This window comes from Heptranchias perlo, unplaced genomic scaffold (genome assembly GCF_035084215.1).
Source record: "Heptranchias perlo isolate sHepPer1 unplaced genomic scaffold, sHepPer1.hap1 HAP1_SCAFFOLD_88, whole genome shotgun sequence".
Taxonomy (NCBI): domain Eukaryota; kingdom Metazoa; phylum Chordata; class Chondrichthyes; order Hexanchiformes; family Hexanchidae; genus Heptranchias; species Heptranchias perlo.
Genome location: NW_027139918.1, coordinates 1,658,767 through 1,676,451, shown reverse-complemented (window position 1 = coordinate 1,676,451; position 17,685 = coordinate 1,658,767). Strand labels below are relative to the sequence as shown.

Sequence of the window (17,685 nt, the reverse complement as noted above, 5' to 3'; positions counted from 1 at the left end):
CGCACAATTTTTTTCTCCGGGTCTCCCACCGATTATTTTCACCTCCCCCCCGCTGAGATCCCGCCTCCTAGATAAAATTTAGGCCTCTATCTATAATAGATTCCAGTAACTTCCCCATAATTAACATTAAACTGACAGACCTACAGTTACCTGATTTCTCCCTCCCTTCTGAAATAATGGAGTGACATTTCCAATTTTCCAATCCAAAAGAACAATTCCTGAATCTGCAGAGCTTTGGAAAATTTGAGTAATTCATCTGCAATTTCTTTACCTATTTTAATACCCCAGGGTGGAAACCATGAGGTCCTGGAGATTTATTTGTATTCAGTGCCATTGTTTTCTCCATTGCCATTTTTTAACTTATATGAAATTCACTAGCCCCTTGACTTATTTTTAGATTCCTTTGTACCACTGGTATGTTCCCCTCTTCCTCCACTGTGAAAACGGATACAACGTATTCATTCAACAAGTCTGCCATTTTCTTATCCACGTTGTAGTCTCACCTGCTTCTGCCTTTATTGGGTTCACATGTCCCAGTATGGGGTCGGCGCCAGTGAGCGGAGACCAATTTGGGTACGGTGCCAACATTTCACTTCATTTAACTTTATTTGACCCCATTTCACTTCATTTGACCCATATATTTTCTTTGAATTCATTAGACCCCATCATTTCACTTCATTCGACTTCTTTAAACACCATGTCATGATTTTACTTCATTTGCCCACATTTCACTCCATTTCACTTCATTTGATCCCATTTTACTTCATTTTTCTTCATTTGCCCACATTTCACTTGATTTGATAGAATTTGACTTCATTTGAACCAAATTCACTTCTTTTATCTTCATTTGAACCTATTTCACTTCATTTCACTTCATTTGACAGAATTTCACTTCATTTGACCCCAATTGAATGCATTTCACCCCATTTCTTAATTTTTCTTTATTTGCTCACATTTCACTTCATTTGATTTCATTTGACCCCACTTGCCTTCATTGCAATTCATTTGACCCCATTTCACTTTAGATGACTTCATTTCATCCCATTTTACTCCATTTGAGTTCATTTAACACCATTTCCTTTCATTAGCCTTCAATTGACACAAATTCACTTCATTTGACCCTCTCTCAATTCATTTAAATTCATTTTAGCCCTTTTCACTTAATTTGACCCCATTTCATAGAATCATAGAAGTTACAACATGGAAACAGGCCCTTCGGCCCAACATGTCCATGTCGCCCAGTTTATACCACTAAGCTAGTCCCAATTGCCTGCACTTGGCCCATATCCCTCGATACCCATCTTCCCCATGTAACTGTCCAAATGCGTTTTAAAAGACAAAATTGTACCCGCCTCTACTACTGCCTCTGGCAGCTCGTTCCAGACACTCACCACCCTTTGAGTGAAAAAATTGCCCCTCTGGATCCTTTTGTATCTCTCCCCTCTCACCTTAAATCTGTGCCCCCTCGTTATAGACTCCCCTACCTTTGGGAAAAGATTTTGACTATCGACCTTATCTATGCCCCTCATTATTTTATAGACTTCCATAAGATCACCCCTTAACCTCCTTTATTTCACTTAACTTTATTTGAGTCCTTTTCATTTCATTCAACTTCATTTGACCCCATTTCAGATTTTGTATTTGACCAAATTTAACCCCATTTCACTGCATTTGACGCCATTTCAATTCTTTTGAACCCATTTCACTCCATTCAAGTTCATTTGACCCCAGTTCAGTTTATTTGACTTCATTTGTACCCCTTTTCTCTTAATTTTTCTTTATTTGACCACATTTCATTTCAATTTGACACCATTTGACACCATTTTACTTCATTTGACCCCATTTCTCTTGTCAGAATGATGTGAAATGGTGTAAAATGAAGTAAAATGGGTTCAAATTAACACCAATGAAGTGAAATGGATTGAAAATAAGAGAAATGAAGTGAAAAGGGTTCAAATTATGTCAAATGAAGTGAAATGGGGTAAAATGAAGTGAAATGGGTCCAAATGAACTCAGATAAAGTGAAATGGGTTCATATAAAGTGAAATGAAGTTAAATGGGGTCAAATGGGATCAAACGATGGCAAAGGGGAGCCCATGACGAGAAATGGAGACAAATGACAAGAAATGGGGACAAATAATGAGAAATGTGGTCAAATGAAGAGAAATTGGTTCAAATGAAGTGAATAGGTTGAAAATAAGAGAAATGAAGTGAAAAGGGTTCAAATCATGTCAAATTAAGTGAAATTGTGTCAAATGCAGCCAAACAGGGTCAGATTAAGTCAAGTGAAGTGACAAGAGGGTCAAATAAATTGAAAAGAAAAGAAATTGGGTCAAATGAATACAAATGAAGTGAAATTCAGTCAAATGAAGTGAAATGGGGTCAAATGATGGGAAAGGGGGCCCCATGACGAGAGATGGGGACAAATAATGAGAAATGGTGTCAAAGGAAGTGAAATTGGGTCAAATGAATTGAAAAGAGAAGAAATGGGGTCAAATAAATTCATAAAATGAAATCTAACTCCATTAAACTTCATTTGACGCACCTGTAAATGGACCAAATTGGGTCGGGGGCAGCAAGAGGAGACCAGTATGGGGTCGACGCCAGTGAGTGGGGTCCAACTTGGGGATGGCGCCCCCATTTCACTTTATTTGACTTCAATTGACCCCATTTCAATTCATTTGACCCCATTTCAATTCATTTGAACCATATCTTTTCTTTGAATTCATTAGACCCCATCATTTGACTTCATTCGACTTCATTAAACACCATTTCATGATTTCACTTCATTTGACCCCATTTCACTCCGTAAGACTACATTTGAACCCATTTCAATTTATTTGTGCCTTTATTTCACTTCATTCGACTTCATTTGATCAAACTTCACTTAATTTTTCTCTTTTTGCCCCCATTTCACTTCATTTGACCCCGATTGACTGCATTTCACCCCATTTCTTAATTTTTCTTTATTTGCTCACATTTCACTTCATTTGATTTCATTTGACCCCACTTGCCTTCATTACAATTCATTTGACCCGATTTCACTTCAGATGACTTCATTTCATCCCATTTTCATCCATTGGCGTTCACTTAACACCATGTCATTTCATTAGCTTTCAATTGACACAAATTCACTTCATTTGACCCTCTCTCAATTCATTTAACTTTATTTGACCCCATGTTCATACATTTGACCCCATTTCATTTCACTTAACTTTATTTGAGTCCTTTTCATTTCATTCGACTTCATTTGATCCTATTTCGTTTTTTTTATTTGACCACATTTCACTCAATTTGAGTTCATTTGAACCCATTTCAGTTTATTTATGTCTTCACTTCACTTCATTCGACCCCCATTTCACTGCATTTGATGCCATTTCATTTCTTTTGAACCCATTTCACTCCATTCAAGTTCATTTGACCCTACTTCAGTTTATTTGACTTCATTTGTACCCGATATCACTTTACTTGACTTCATTTGACTCCTTTTCTCTTAATTTTTCTTTATTTGACCACATTTCATTTCACTTGAACCCATTTCATTTCATTTGAATTAATTTGACCCCATTTCACTACATTTGACCCCATTTCACCCTCTTTTTACTTCATTTGACCCCATTTCTCTTGTCAGAATGATGTGAAATGGTGTAAAATGAAGTAAAATGGGTTCAAATTAACACCAATGAAGTGAAATTGGTTCAAATGAAGTGAAATGGGTTGAAAATAAGAGAAATGAAGTGAAAAGGGTTCAAATCATGTCAAATGAAGTGAAAGGGGGTCAGATTAAGTCAAGTGAAGTGACAGAGGATCAAATGAATTGACAAGAAAAGAAATTGGGTCAATTAAAACAAATGGGGTCAAATGAAGTGAAATGAAGTGAAATTTCATTTATTTTAATAGTTATGTGCCAATTCCTGCACCTTGTGTCTTTTATTAGAATAGTTATGTGCTAATTACTGCACATTGTGTCTATTATTATAATAGATTTGTGTTAATTACAGCACATTGTGTCTATTATTCTAATAGTTATGTGCTAATTCCAGCACCTTGTGTCTTTTATTAGAATAGTTATGTGTTAATTACTGCACATTGTGCCTATTATTATAGTAGTTATGTGATAATTCCAGCACCTTCTGTCTATTATTATAATAGTTATATGTTAATTACAGAACATTGGGCCCGATTTTACCAGGGGTGCGGGTTTCCGGCGGGTAACGCGCCCGGTGAAATTAGTGGGTTGCCCGCGCGATCGTAGCAGGAAACACACTAATTGGATCCACTTACCTGCTCCTCCGGGTTCCCCGATGCTGATCTGCGCGTTGGGCGGGCTGCGCATGCGCAGTAAGATCTGTCAGCTGGAGGCGCTCTATTTAAAGGGGCAGTCCTCCACTGACAGATGCTGCCACAAACAGCAAAAATTACCTCATGGAGCAGCCCAGGGGGAACGCTGCTCCCAGTTTAATGATGCCTCACCCCAGGTATCATTAGATGGGGTGAGGAGGAGGGGGAGGACAGAGATCTTCCCCCCGGCGGGCTGGAGGAAGCGGCCCACCTCTGCCACCAAGAAGGCCTGGCTCGAGGTGGCAGAGGGGGTCACCTGCGCCACAAACATATCGCCCACCTGCATACAGTGCAGGAGGCGCTCCAATGACCTCAGTAGGTCAGCAACAGTGAGAACACGTAGTCTTTCCCCTACACTACGCCTGCCACAACACTGCCCCCACCCCACATCTCCTTCGGCACTGCCAACACTACTCTGTCACATGACCCCTCATACCCACTCAAACCTCATCCTCAACTTACCTCCACCTACTCACCTCGCGAGTACTCACCCCGCCACTACCACGCAAACCAATCCTCATACAATCTCATGGCTCTATCCCATACTCACCCTCTCGTGCATCTCTCTCACGGCCAGCCTCACTCAACCTGCCACCACCTGTGCTGCAGCCACAGGGCATGCATCACATATGTGCAGTAGGCAGCGTAAGGCAAACGTGTCGTGAGCATGAAGGGGATGCACAAGTGTGTTTGAGGGATTGTCTTGGTTCTTACTTCTATTGAATTAAAGAACAACTCACATCACACATTATATTGGCACCACTACTGCCATGTCTTCGCGAATCCTGTCCGGTTTGTGCAATAATGCCCGCTCCTGGGTATCCCTATGAGGACCCACCACTGATGCCACCCAGTGTGTCACTGCAGAGTGGGTGTAGGTGTATTTGCAGGGCCCTTCTGCGCAGACGACTGAGAGACATCGGGGATGTCCCCGGTTGCAGCCTGGAAGGCTGTGGAGCAGAAGTTCGGGAGGGCAGTGGTGACTTTGACAGCGACAGGTAGGAAGATGGTGCACGGGCCAGCTAGTGTTCGCACATTGATTTATCTGAGGTTGGTCGTGTTAGCACTGTCTTTTATCTGAAGCTGGTTGTGTTAGCACTTTGTTCAATCTGAAGTTGGTGGTGTTCGCAACGTGTTTTATCTGAAGTTGGTCGTGTTCGCGTTGTCTTTTATCTGAAGTTGGTGGTGTTTGCACTGTGTGTCATCTGAACTTGGTAGTGTTAGCATTGTGTTTTATCTGAAGTTGGTAGTGTTAGCACTGTATTTTATCTGAAGTTGGTGGTGTCAGCACTGTGCTTTATCTGAAGTTGGAAGTGTTCGCATTGTGTTTTATCTGCAGTTGCTGTTGCGAGCGCTGTGTTATCTGAAGTTGGTCGTGTGAGCACTGTGTTTTATCTGAAGTTGGTAGTGTTAGCACTGCGTTTTCACTGAAGTTGTTAGTTTTAGCATTGTGTTTTATCTGAAGTTAGTAGTTTTAGCACAGTGTTTTATCTGAATTTGGTAGTTTTAGCACAGTGTTTTATTTAATTTGGTAGTGTTAGCACTGCGTTTTCACTGAAGTTGTTAGTTTTAGCATTGTTTTGTATCTGAAGTTAGTAGTTTTAGCTAAGTGTTTTATCTGAATTTGGTAGTTTTAGCACAGTGTTTAATTTAATTTGGTAGTGTTTGCACTGTGTTTTATCTGAAGTTGTTCGTGTTAGCACTGTGTGTTATCAGAAGTTGATAGTGTTAGCACTGTGTTTTATCTGAAGTTGGTGGTGTGAGCACTGTGTTTTATCTGAAGTTGGTCGTGTTAGCACTTTGTTCAATCTGAAATTGGTGGTGTTCGCAACGTGTTTTATCTGAAGTTGGTCGTGTTCGCGTTGTCTTTTATCTGAAGTTGCTGTGTTAGCACTGTGTTTTATTTGAAGATGGTGGTGTTTGCACTGTGTTTTATCTGAAGTTGCTCGTGTTTGCACTGTGTTTTATCTGAAGTTGGTATTGTTAGCACTGTGTTTGATCTGAAGTTGTTCTTGTTCGCACTGTGTTTTATCTCGAGTTGGTGGTGTTTGTACTCTGTTTTATCTGAAGTTGGTAGTGTCAGCATTGTGTTTTATCTGAAGTTGGTCGCCTTCGCACTGTTTTATCTGAAGTTGGTAGTGTTAGCACTGTGTGTTATCAGAAGTTGATAGTGTTAGCACTGTGTTTTATCTGACGTTGGCAGCATTAGCACTGTGTTTTATCTGAAGTTGGCAGTGTTCGCACCGTGTTTTATCTGAAGTTGGGAAAGTTAGCACTTTGTTTTATCTGAAGTTGGTCGTGTTAGCACTGTCTTTTATATGAAGCTGGTTGTGTTAGCACTTTGTTCAATCTGAAGTTGGTGGTGTTCGCAACGTGTTTTATCTGAAGTTTGGCGTGTTCGCGTTGTCTTTTATCTGAAGTTGGTGGTGTTAGCACTGTGTTTTATCTGAAGTTAGTAGTGTTTGCACTGTGTGTCATCTGAACTTGGTAGTGTTAGCATTGTGTTTTATCTGAAGTTGGTAGTGTTAGCACTGTGTTTTATCTGAAGTTGGTCGTGTTAGCACTGTGTCTTATCTGAAGTTGGTTGTACTAGCACTGTCTTTTATCTGAAGTTGGTAGTGTCAGCACTGTGTTTCACCTGAAGTTGCTGGTCTTAGCACTGTGTTTTATCTGAGGTTGGTAGTGTTCGCACTGTGTTTGATCTGAAGTTGGTAGTGTTAGCACTTTGTTTTATCTGAAGTTGCTGATGTTAACACTGTGTTTTATCTGAAGTCGGTCGTGTTATAACTATCTTTTATCTGAAGTTAGTAGAGTCAGCACTGTGTTTTACCTGAAGTTGGTGGTGTTACCACTGTGTTTTTCCTGAGGTTGGTTGTGTTCGCACTGTGTTTTATCTGAAGTTTGTAGTGTTAACACTATTTTTTATCTGAATTTGGTAATGTTAGCACTGTGCGTCATTGGAACTTCGTCGTGTTAGCAGTGTGTTTTATCTGAAGTTGGCAGTGTCAGCACTGTGTTTTATCCGTAATTGGTCGTGTTCGCACTGTGTTTTATCTGAAGTTTGTTGTGTTAGCACTGTGTTTTATCTGAATTTGGTAGTGTTAGCACTGTGTTTTATCTGATGTTGGTATTGTTAGCACTGTGTTTTATCTGAAGTTAGTCGTGATTGCACTGTGTGCCATCTGAATTTGGTAGTGTTAGCATTGTGTTTCATCTGAGGTTGGTCGTGTTAGCACTGTCTTTTATCAGAAGTTGGTAGTATCAGCACTGTGTTTTACCTGAAGTTGGTGATGTTTGCACTGTGTTTTTTCTGAGGTTGGTCGTGTTCGCATTGTGTTTTATCTGATGTTTGTAGTGTTAGCACTGTGTTTTATCAGAATTTGGTAGTGTTGCACTGTGCGTTATTGGAACTTGGTAGTGTTAGCACTGTGTTGTATCTGAAGTTGGAAGTATTAGCACTGTGTTTTATCTGAAGTTGGTAGTGTCAGCACTGTGTCTTTTCTGTCGTTGGTAGTGTTAGCACTGTGTTTTTTCTGAAGTTGGTCGTGTTCGCACTTTTTTTTAATCTGAAGTTGGTCGTGTTAGCACTGTCTTTTATCTGAAGCTGGTTGTGTTAGCACTTTGTTCAATCTGAAGTTGGTGGTGTTCGCAACGTGTTTTATCTGAAGTTGATCGTGTTCGCGTTGTCTTTTATCTGAAGTTGGTGGTGTTTGCACTGTGTGTCAACTGAACTTGGTAGTGTTAGCATTGTGTTTTATCTGAAGTTGGTAGTGTTAGCACTGTATTTTATCTGAAGTTGGTGGTGTCAGTACTGTGCTTTATCTGAAGTTGGAAGTGTTCGCATTGTGTTTTATCTGCAGTTGCTGTTGCTAGCGCTGTGTTATCTGAAGTTGGTAGTGTTAGCACTGCGTTTTCACTGAAGTTGTTAGTTTTAGCATTGTGTTTTATCTGAAGTTAGTAGTTTTAGCACAGTGTTTTATCTGAATTTGGTAGTTTTAGCACAGTGTTTTATTTAATTTGGTAGTGTTAGCACTGCGTTTTCACTGAAGTTGTTAGTTTTAGCATTGTTTTTTATCTGAAGTTAGTAGTTTTAGCACAGTGTTTTATCTGAATTTGGTAGTTTTAGCACAGTGTTTAATTTAATTTGGTAGTGTTTGCACTGTGTTTTATCTGAAGTTGTTCGTGTTAGCACTGTGTGTTATCAGAAGTTGATAGTGTTAGCACTGTGTTTTATCAGAAGTTGATACTGTTAGCACTGTGTTTTATCTGAAGTTGATATTGTTCGCACTGTGTTTTATCTGACGTTGGTAGCATTAGCACTGTGTTTTATCTGAAGTTCGTAGTGTTAGCACCGTGTTTTATCTCAAGTTGGTAAAGTTAGCACTGTGTTTTATCTGAAGTTGGTCCTGTTTTCACAATGTTTTATCTGAAGTTGGTGGTGTTAGCAGTGTGTTTTATGTGAAGTTGGTAGTGTTAGCACTGTGTTTTATCTGAAGTTGGTCGTGTTAGCACTGTGTCTTATCTGAAGTTGGTTGTACTAGCACTGTCTTTTATCTGAAGTTGGTAGTTTCAGCACTGTGTTTCACCTGAAGTTGGTGGTCTTAGCACTGTGTTTTATCTGAGGTTGGTAGTGTTCGCACTGTGTTTTATCTGAAGTTGGTAGTGTTAGCACTGTGTTTTATCTGAAGTTGCTGATGTTAACATGGTGTTTTATCTGAAGTCGGTCGTGTTATAACTATCTTTTATCTGAAGTTCGTAGTGTCAGCACTGTGTTTTACCTGAAGTTGGTGGTGTTAGCACTGTGTTTTTCCTGAGGTTGGTTGTGTTCGCACTGTGTTTTATCTGAAGTTTGTAGTGTTAACACTATTTTTTATCTGAATTTGGTAATGTTAGCACTGTGCGTCATTGGAACTTCGTAGTGTTAGCAGTGTGTTTTATCTGAAGTTGGCAGTATTAGCACTGTGTTTTATCTGAAGTTGGCAGTGTCAGCACTGTGTTTTATCCGTAATTGGTCGTGTTCGCACTGTGTTTTATCTGAAGTTTGTTGTGTTAGCACTGTGTTTTATCTGAATTTGGCAGTGTTAGCACTGTATTTTATCTGATGTTGGTATTGTTAGCACTTTGTTTTATCTGAAGTTAGTAGTGATTGCACTGTGTGCCATCTGAATTTGGTAGTGTTAGCACTGTGCGTTATTGGAACTTGATAGTGTTAGCACTGTGTTGTATCTGAAGTTGGTCGTATTAGCACTGTGTTTTATCTGAAGTTGGTCGTGTTAGCACTGTCTTTTATCAGAAGTTGGTAGTGTTAGCACTGTGCGTTATTGGAACTTGGTAGTGTTAGCACTGTGTTGTATCTGAAGTTGGTCGTATTAGCACTGTGTTTTATCTGAAGTTGGTAGTGTCAGCACTGTGTCTATTCTGTAGTTAGTAGTGTTGGCACTGTGTTTTTTCTGAAGTTGGTCGTGTTTGCACTTTTTTTTATCTGAAGTTGGTCGTGTTAGCACTGCGTTATATCTGAAGTTGGTATTGTCAGCACTGTGTCTTATCAGTAGTTGCTGGTGTTCGCACTGTCTTTTTTCTGAAGTTGTTAGTGTTAGCACATTGATTTATCTGAAGTTGGTCGTGTGAGCACTGTCTTTTATCTGAAGCTGGTTGTCTTAGCACTTTGTTCAATCTGAAGTCGGTGGTGTTCGCAACGTGTTTTATCTGAAGTTGGTCGTGTTCGCATTGTCTTTTGTCTGAAGTTGGTCGTGTTAGCACTGTGTTTTATCTGAAGTTGCTGTGTTAGCACTGTGTTTTATCTGAAGATGGTGGTGTTTGCACTGTGTTTTATGTGAAGCTGCGAGTGTTCGCATTGTGTTTTGTCTGAAGTTGGTAGTGTTAGCACTGTGTTTGATCTGAAGTTAGTAGTGTTTGCACTGTGTGTCATCTGAACTTGGTCGTGTTAGCATTGTGTTTTGTCTGAAGTTGGTCGCGTTAGCACGGTTTTATCTGAAGTTGGTAGTGTTAGCACTGTGTTTTATCTGAAGTTGGAAGTGTTCGCACTTTGTTTTATCTGAAGTTGGTAGTGTTCGCATTGTGTTTTGTCTGAAGTTGGTAGTGTTAGCACTTTGTTTTATCTGAAGATGGTCGTGTGAGCACTGTGTTTTATCTGATGTTGGCGGTGTCAGCATTGTGTTTTATCTGCACTTGCTGATGCTCGCGCTGTTTTATCCGAAGTTGGTAGTTTGAGCACTATGTTTTATCTGAATTTGGTATTGTTAGCACTGTGTTTTGTCTGAAGTTAGTGGTGTTTGCACTGTGTTTTATCTGAAGTTGGTGGTGTTCGCAACGTGTTTTATCTGAAGTTGGTACTGTTCGCACTGTCTTTTATCTGAAGCTGGTTGTGTTAGCACTTTGTTCAATCTGAAGTTGGTGGTGTTCGCAACGTGTTTTATCTGAAGTTGGTGGTGTTCGCGTTGTCTTTTATCTGAAGTTAGAGGTTTTAGCACTGTGTTTTATCTGAAGTTGCTGTGTTAGCACTGTGTTTTATCTGAAGATTGTAGTGTTTGCACTGTGTTTGAACTGAAGTTGGTCTTGTTCGCATTGTGTTTTGTCTCGAGTTGGTGGTGTTTGCACTCTGTTTTATCTGAAGTTGGTAGTGTTAGCATTGTTTTTATCTGAAGTTGGTAGTGTTAGCACTGTATTTTATCTGAAGTTGGTGGTGTCAGCATTGTGTTTTATCTGCAGTTGGAAGTGTTATCACTTTGTTTTATCTGAAGTTGGTAGTGTTCGCATTGTGTTTTGTCTGAAGTTGGTAGTGTTAGCACTTTTTTTATCTGAAGATGGTCGTGTGAGCACTGTGTTTTATCTGATGTTGGCGGTGTCAGCATTGTGTTTTATCTGCACTTGATGTTGCTCACGCTGTGTTATCTGAAGTTGGCAGTGTTAGCACTGCGATTTAAGTGAACTTGTTAGTTTTAGCATTGTGTTTAATCTGAAGTTAGTCGTTTTAGCACAGTTTTTTATCTGAATTTGATAGTGTTAGCACTGTGTGTTATCGGAAATTGGTAGTGTTAGCACTGAGTTTTATCTGAAGTTGGCAGTATTAGCACTGTGTTTTATCTGAAGTTGGTAGTGTCAGCACTGTGTCTTATCTGCAGTAGGTGGTGTGAGCACTGTGTTTTTTCTGAATTTGGTCGTGTAAGCACATTGTTTTATCTGAAGTTGGTAGTGTCAGCACTGTGTTTTATCTGAAGTTGGTAGTGTTAGCACTTTGTTCAATCTGAAGTTGGTGGTGTTCACAACGTGTTTTATCTGAAGTTGGTCGTGTTAGCACTGTCTTTTATCTGAATTTGGTGGTGTTACCACTGTCTTTTATTTAGAGTCATAGAGTTATACAGCACGGATAGAGGCCCTTCGGCCCATCGTGTCCGCGCCGGCCATCAGCCCTGTCGACTCTAATCCCATATTCCAGCATTTGGTCCGTAGCCTTGTATGCTATGGCATTTCAAGTGCTCATCCAAATGCTTCTTGAATGTTGTGAGGCTTCCTGCCTCCACAACCCTTTCAGGCAGTGAGTTCCAGACTCCAACCACCCTCTGGGTGAAAAAGTTCTTTCTCAAATCCCCTCTAAACCTCCCGCCTTTTACCTTGAATCTATGTCCCCTTGTTATAGTACCCTCAACGAAGGGAAAAAGCTCCTTCGTATCCATCCTATCTGTGCCCCTCATAATTTTGTACACCTGAAGTTGGTAGTGTTAGCATTGTGTTTTATCTGCAGTTGGTAGTTTTAGCACTATGTTTTACCTGAATTTGGTCGTGTTCGCACTGTGTTTTACCTGAAGTTGGTGGTGTCAGCATTGTGTTTTATCTGCAGTTGGTAACGTTAGCACTGTGTTTTATCTGAAGTTGGTGGTGTCAGCATTGTGTTTTATCTGAAGTTGGTATTGTTAGCACTCTGTTTTTCCGGAAGTTGGTGGTGTTAGCGCTGTGTTTTATCTGAGGTTGGTAGTGTTAGCACTGTGTTTTATCTGAAGTTGGTCGTGTTCGCATTATGTTTTATCTGAATCCAAGGCGGCCTTCGAGACAGACGACAACGCAAAATCGTCGAGCAGAAATTGATAGCCAAGTTCCGCACCCATGAGGACGGCCTCAACCGGGATCTTGGGTTCATTTCACGCTACACGTTACCCCACCAGCGAACAAATGTTATCTGTTTTTAATACAACGGGTCATTTGCTGTCTTTTCGATGTTTCTGCCTCTCTCCTTTTTTTTTGGTGATTTGTATATTCGGGGGATCTGTAGGTAACACCGGTCTGTCTGCACACTGATTGCCTTTGCAACGGGCAGTTGAAAACACTGTCTGTAATCACCAAGTGTTGTTCTATGGTTTATAAATGCGAAGGGTTCGATGATTTCATTTCCACGTTCACCTGAGGAAGGAGGAAGCCTCCGAAAGCTTGTGAATTTCAAATAAAATTGCTGGACGATAACTTGGTGTTGTAAAATTGTTTACAATTGTCAGCCCCAGTCCATCACCGGCATCTCCACATCATGGCTACCATCGACACCACAGACTGCCGGCTGACAGTGGAAAGGATATCCAAGAAGATCGCGCATATAGACACAGACATCATGTTTTTACAGAGCTGCAAGAAAGCAGACAAGATCCCGAAAGGACTACAGATCACGAACCCACTCAAGTCCACATACAACTCGGATTACGCTGAGAGACTCTGCCGTCGTACCTCTCGCACACTCCGCAACCATCTCGTACACCAACTCGACAGCAGACGCCGCAACCTCGAAACTAAGATAGAGTCCATCCTCTCAACCTGTACTCAGGACACAGCAGACCAGCTACGAGATACCGCCAAACAGATGAGGCAATGGAACTACGCTGCCTGCATGAAAACGAAGAGCAGGAAGCTTGAGAAACTCGGCATCACCACCAGCATCGACCAAGCTTTTCCTGGTACCACGGTTGCAACCACAGGGAAGTCTATCATCAATTTGTCCGACCACACCCTTCAACCAGACGAAATCGAAGTTCTCAGCCGAGGGCTCAATTTCTGCCCCACTACCAAAATGGACCCCACTGGTCTCGCGGCGGACACAGAGGAATTCATCAGGAGAATGAGGCTCCGGGAATTCTACCACAAACCCCAAGATTTCAGCAGCGAACCCAATGAGACAATCAACGATCTGGAACAGCAGACAGAGGGATCCGTGGCACAGCAACCGAAGAGGAAAGAGTCAAACTGGACGCCTCCGGAGGGTCGCTGCCCCCAGCTTGACATGTATGCTCAAGCTGTCACGAAATGCGTCTATGCCAGATTCATCAGCCGCACTCAGCAGACAGTCCAGAATGTCACCCGAGCTCAACGCAACGCCATCAACGCTCTCAAGACCAACCGCAACATCGTTATCAAACCAGCGGACAAAGGAGGAGCCATCGTCATACAGAACAGAACGGACTATTGCGAAGAAGCATACCGACAACTGGACAACCAGGAACACTACAGACGGTTACCCGCAGACCCGACCAAAGAACACACCCACCAGCTCAACAAACTGATCAAGACCTTCGATCCAGACCTTCAAAGCATCCAACGCACTCTCATCCCACGTACTCCCCGCGTGGGAGACTTCTACTGCCTCCCAAAGATACACAAAGCCAACACACCCGGACGTCCTATCGTATCAGGCAACGGACACCTGTGTGAGAACCTCTCTGGATACATCGAGGGTAGAGAATCATAGAATCATAGAATCATAGAAGTTACAACATGGAAACAGGCCCTTCGGCCCAACATGTCCATGTCGCCCAGTTTATACCACTAAGCTAGTCCCAATTGCCTGCACTTGGCCCATATCCCTCGATACCCATCTTCCCCATGTAACTGTCCAAATGCTTTTTAAAAGACAAAATTGTACCCGCCTCTACTACTGCCTCTGGCAGCTCGTTCCAGACACTCACCACCCTTTGAGTGAAAAAATTGCCCCTCTGGATCCTTTTGTATCTCTCCCCTCTCACCTTAAATCTGTGCCCCCTCGTTATAGACTCCCCTACCTTTGGGAAAAGATTTTGACTATCGACCTTATCTATGCCCCTCATTATTTTATAGACTTCTATAAGATCACCCCTGAACCTCCTACTCTCCAGGGAATAAAGTCCCAGTCTGTCTAACCTCTCCCTGTAAGTCAAACCATCAAGTCCCGGTAGCATCCTAGTAAATCTTTTCTGCACTCTTTCTCGTTTAATAATATCCTTTCTATAATAGGGTGACCAGAACTGTACACAGTACTCCAAGTGTGGCCTCACCAATGCCCTGTACAACTTCAACAAGACATCCCAACTCCTGCATTCAATGTTCTGACCAATGAAACCAAGCATGCTGAATGCCTTCTTCACCACCCTTTCCACCTGTGACTCCACTTTCAAGGAGCTATGAATCTGTACTCCTAGATCTCTTTGTTCTATAACTCTCCCCAACGCCCTACCATTAACGGAGTAGGTCCTGGCCCGATTCGATCTACCAAAATGCATCACCTCACATTTATCTAAATTAAACTCCATCTGCCATTCATCGGCCCACTGGCCCAATTTATCAAGATCCCGTTGCAATCCTAGATAACCTTCTTCACTGTCCACAATGCCACCAATCTTGGTGTCATCTGCAAACTTACTAACCATGCCTCCTAAATTCTCATCCAAATCATTAATATAAATAACAAATAACAGCGGACCCAGCACCGATCCCTGAGGCGCACCGCTGGACACAGGCATCCAGTTTGAAAAACAACCCTCGACAACCACCCTCTGTCTTCTGTCGTCAAGCCAATTTTGTATCCAATTGGCTACCTCACCTTGGATCCCATGAGATTTAACCTTATGTAACAACCTACCATGCGGTACCTTGTCAAATGCTTTGCTGAAGTCCATGTAGACCACGTCTACTGCACAGCCCTCATCTATCTTCTTGGTTACCCCTTCAAAAAACTCAATCAAATTCGTGAGACATGATTTTCCTCTCACAAAACCATGCTGACTGTTCCTAATTAGTCCCTGCCTCTCCAAATGCCTGTAGATCCTGTCCCTCAGAATACCCTCTAACAACTTACCCACTACAGATGTCAGGCTCACTGGTCTGTAGTTCCCAGGCTTTTCCCTGCCGCCCTTCTTAAACAAAGGCACAACATTTGCTACCCTCCAATCTTCAGGCACCTCACCTGTAGCGGTGGATGATTCAAATATCTCTGCTAGGGGACCCGCAATTTCCTCCCTAACCTCCCATAACGTCCTGGGATACATTTCATCAGGTCCCGGAGATTTATCTACCTTGATGCGCGTTAAGACTTCCAGCACCTCCCTCTCTGTAATATGTACACTCCTCAAGACATCACTATTTATTTCCCCAAGTTCCCTAACATCCATGCCTTTCTCAACCGTAAATACCGATGTGAAATATTCATTCAGGATCTCACCCATCTCTTGTGGTTCCGCACTTAGATGACCTTGTTGATCCTTAAGAGGCCCTACTCTCTCCCTAGTTACCCTTTTGCCCTTTATGTATTTGTAGAAGCTCTTTGGATTCACCTTTGCCTGATCTGCCAAAGCAATCTCATATCCCCTTTTTGCCCTCCTGATTTCTCTCTTAACTCTACTCCGGCAATCTCTATACTCTTCAAGGGATCCACTTGATCCCAGCTGCCTATGCATGTCATATGCCTCCTTCTTCTTTTTGACTAGTGCCTCAATCTCCCGAGTCATCCAAGGTTCCCTACTTCTACCAGCCTTGCCCTTCACTTTATAAGGAATGTGCTTACCCTGAACCCTGGTTAACACACTTTTGAAAGCCTCCCACTTACCAGACGTCCCTTTGCCTGCCAACAGACTCTCCCAATCAACTTCTGAAAGTTCCTGTCTAATACCATCAAAATTGGCCTTTCCCCAATTTAGAATTTTAACTTTTGGGCCAGACCTATCCTTCTCCATAGCTATCTTAAAACTAATGGAATTATGATCACTGGTCCCAAAGTGATTCCTCACTAACACTTCTGTCACCTGCCCTTCCTTATTTCCCAAGAGGAGGTCAAGTTTTGCCCCCTCTCTAGTCGGGCCATCCACATACTGAATGAGAAATTCCTCCTGAATACACTCAACAAATTTCTCTCCATCCAAGCCCCTAATGCTATGGCTGTCCCAGTCAATGTTGGGAAAGTTAAAGTCCCCTACTATTACCACCCTATTTTTCTTGCAGCTGTCTGTAATCTCCTTACATATTTGCTCCTCAATTTCCCGTTGACTATTTGGGGGTCTGTAGTACAATCCTATCAAAGTGATCTCTCCCTTCTTATTTTTCAGTTCTACCCATATGGACTCAGTGGGCGAACCCTCGGATATATCCCCTCTCACTCCTGAAACCCATCGTACAGGGAACTCCCAGCTTCTGTCGCGACACTGCAGACTTCCTACAAAAACTCAGCACCCACGGACCAGTTGAACCAGGAACACTTCTCACCACGATGGACGTTTCTGCACTCTACACCAGTATCCCCCACGATGACGGCATCGTTGCGACAGCATCAATACTCAACACCAACAACAGCCGCCATCCAACAACTCATCCGCTTCATCCTGGATCACAATGTCTTCACCTTCGATAACCAGTTCTTTACCCAAACACACGGAACAGCCATGGGGACCAAATTCGCACCCCAATACGCCAACATTTGCATGCACAAGTTCGAGCAGGACTTCATCACTGCACAGGACCTCCAACCAACACTATACACCAGATACATCGACGACATTTTCTTTCTATGGACCCACGGCGAAGAATCACTAAAGAGACTACACGATAACATCAACAAGTTCCATCCCACCATCAAGCTCACCATGGACTACTCCTCAGAATCAGTTTCTTTCTTGGACACACGAATCTCCATCAAAGACGGGCACCTCAGCACCTCACTCTACCGCAAGCCCACGGACAACCTCACGATGCTCCACTTTTCCAGATTCCACCCTAACCACGTCAAAGAGGCCATCCCCCATGGACAGGTCCTGCGATCTGCTCAGACGAGGAGGAACGCGATGGACACCTACAGACGCGGAAAGACGCCCTCGTAAGAACGGGATATGACGCTCGACTCATCGATCGACAGTTCCGACGGGCGACAGCGAAAAATCGCATAGACCTCCTCAGGAGACCAACACGGGACGCAACCAACAGAGTACCCTTCGTCGTCCAGTACATCCTCGGAGCGGAGAAAATACGCCATGTTCTCCGCAGCCTTCAACATGTCATCAATGACGACGAACACCTCGCCATGGCCATCCCCACACCTCCACTACT

At 42.4% G+C, this 17,685-nt stretch overlaps 1 pseudogene; it reads left to right on the top strand.

The window, feature by feature from the left end:
* The window catches only part of LOC137319605 (THAP domain-containing protein 5-like), a 30,891-nt pseudogene extending 13,419 nt beyond the window's left edge, over positions 1-17,472 (top strand).
* The last annotated feature ends 213 nt before the right edge of the window (positions 17,473-17,685 follow it).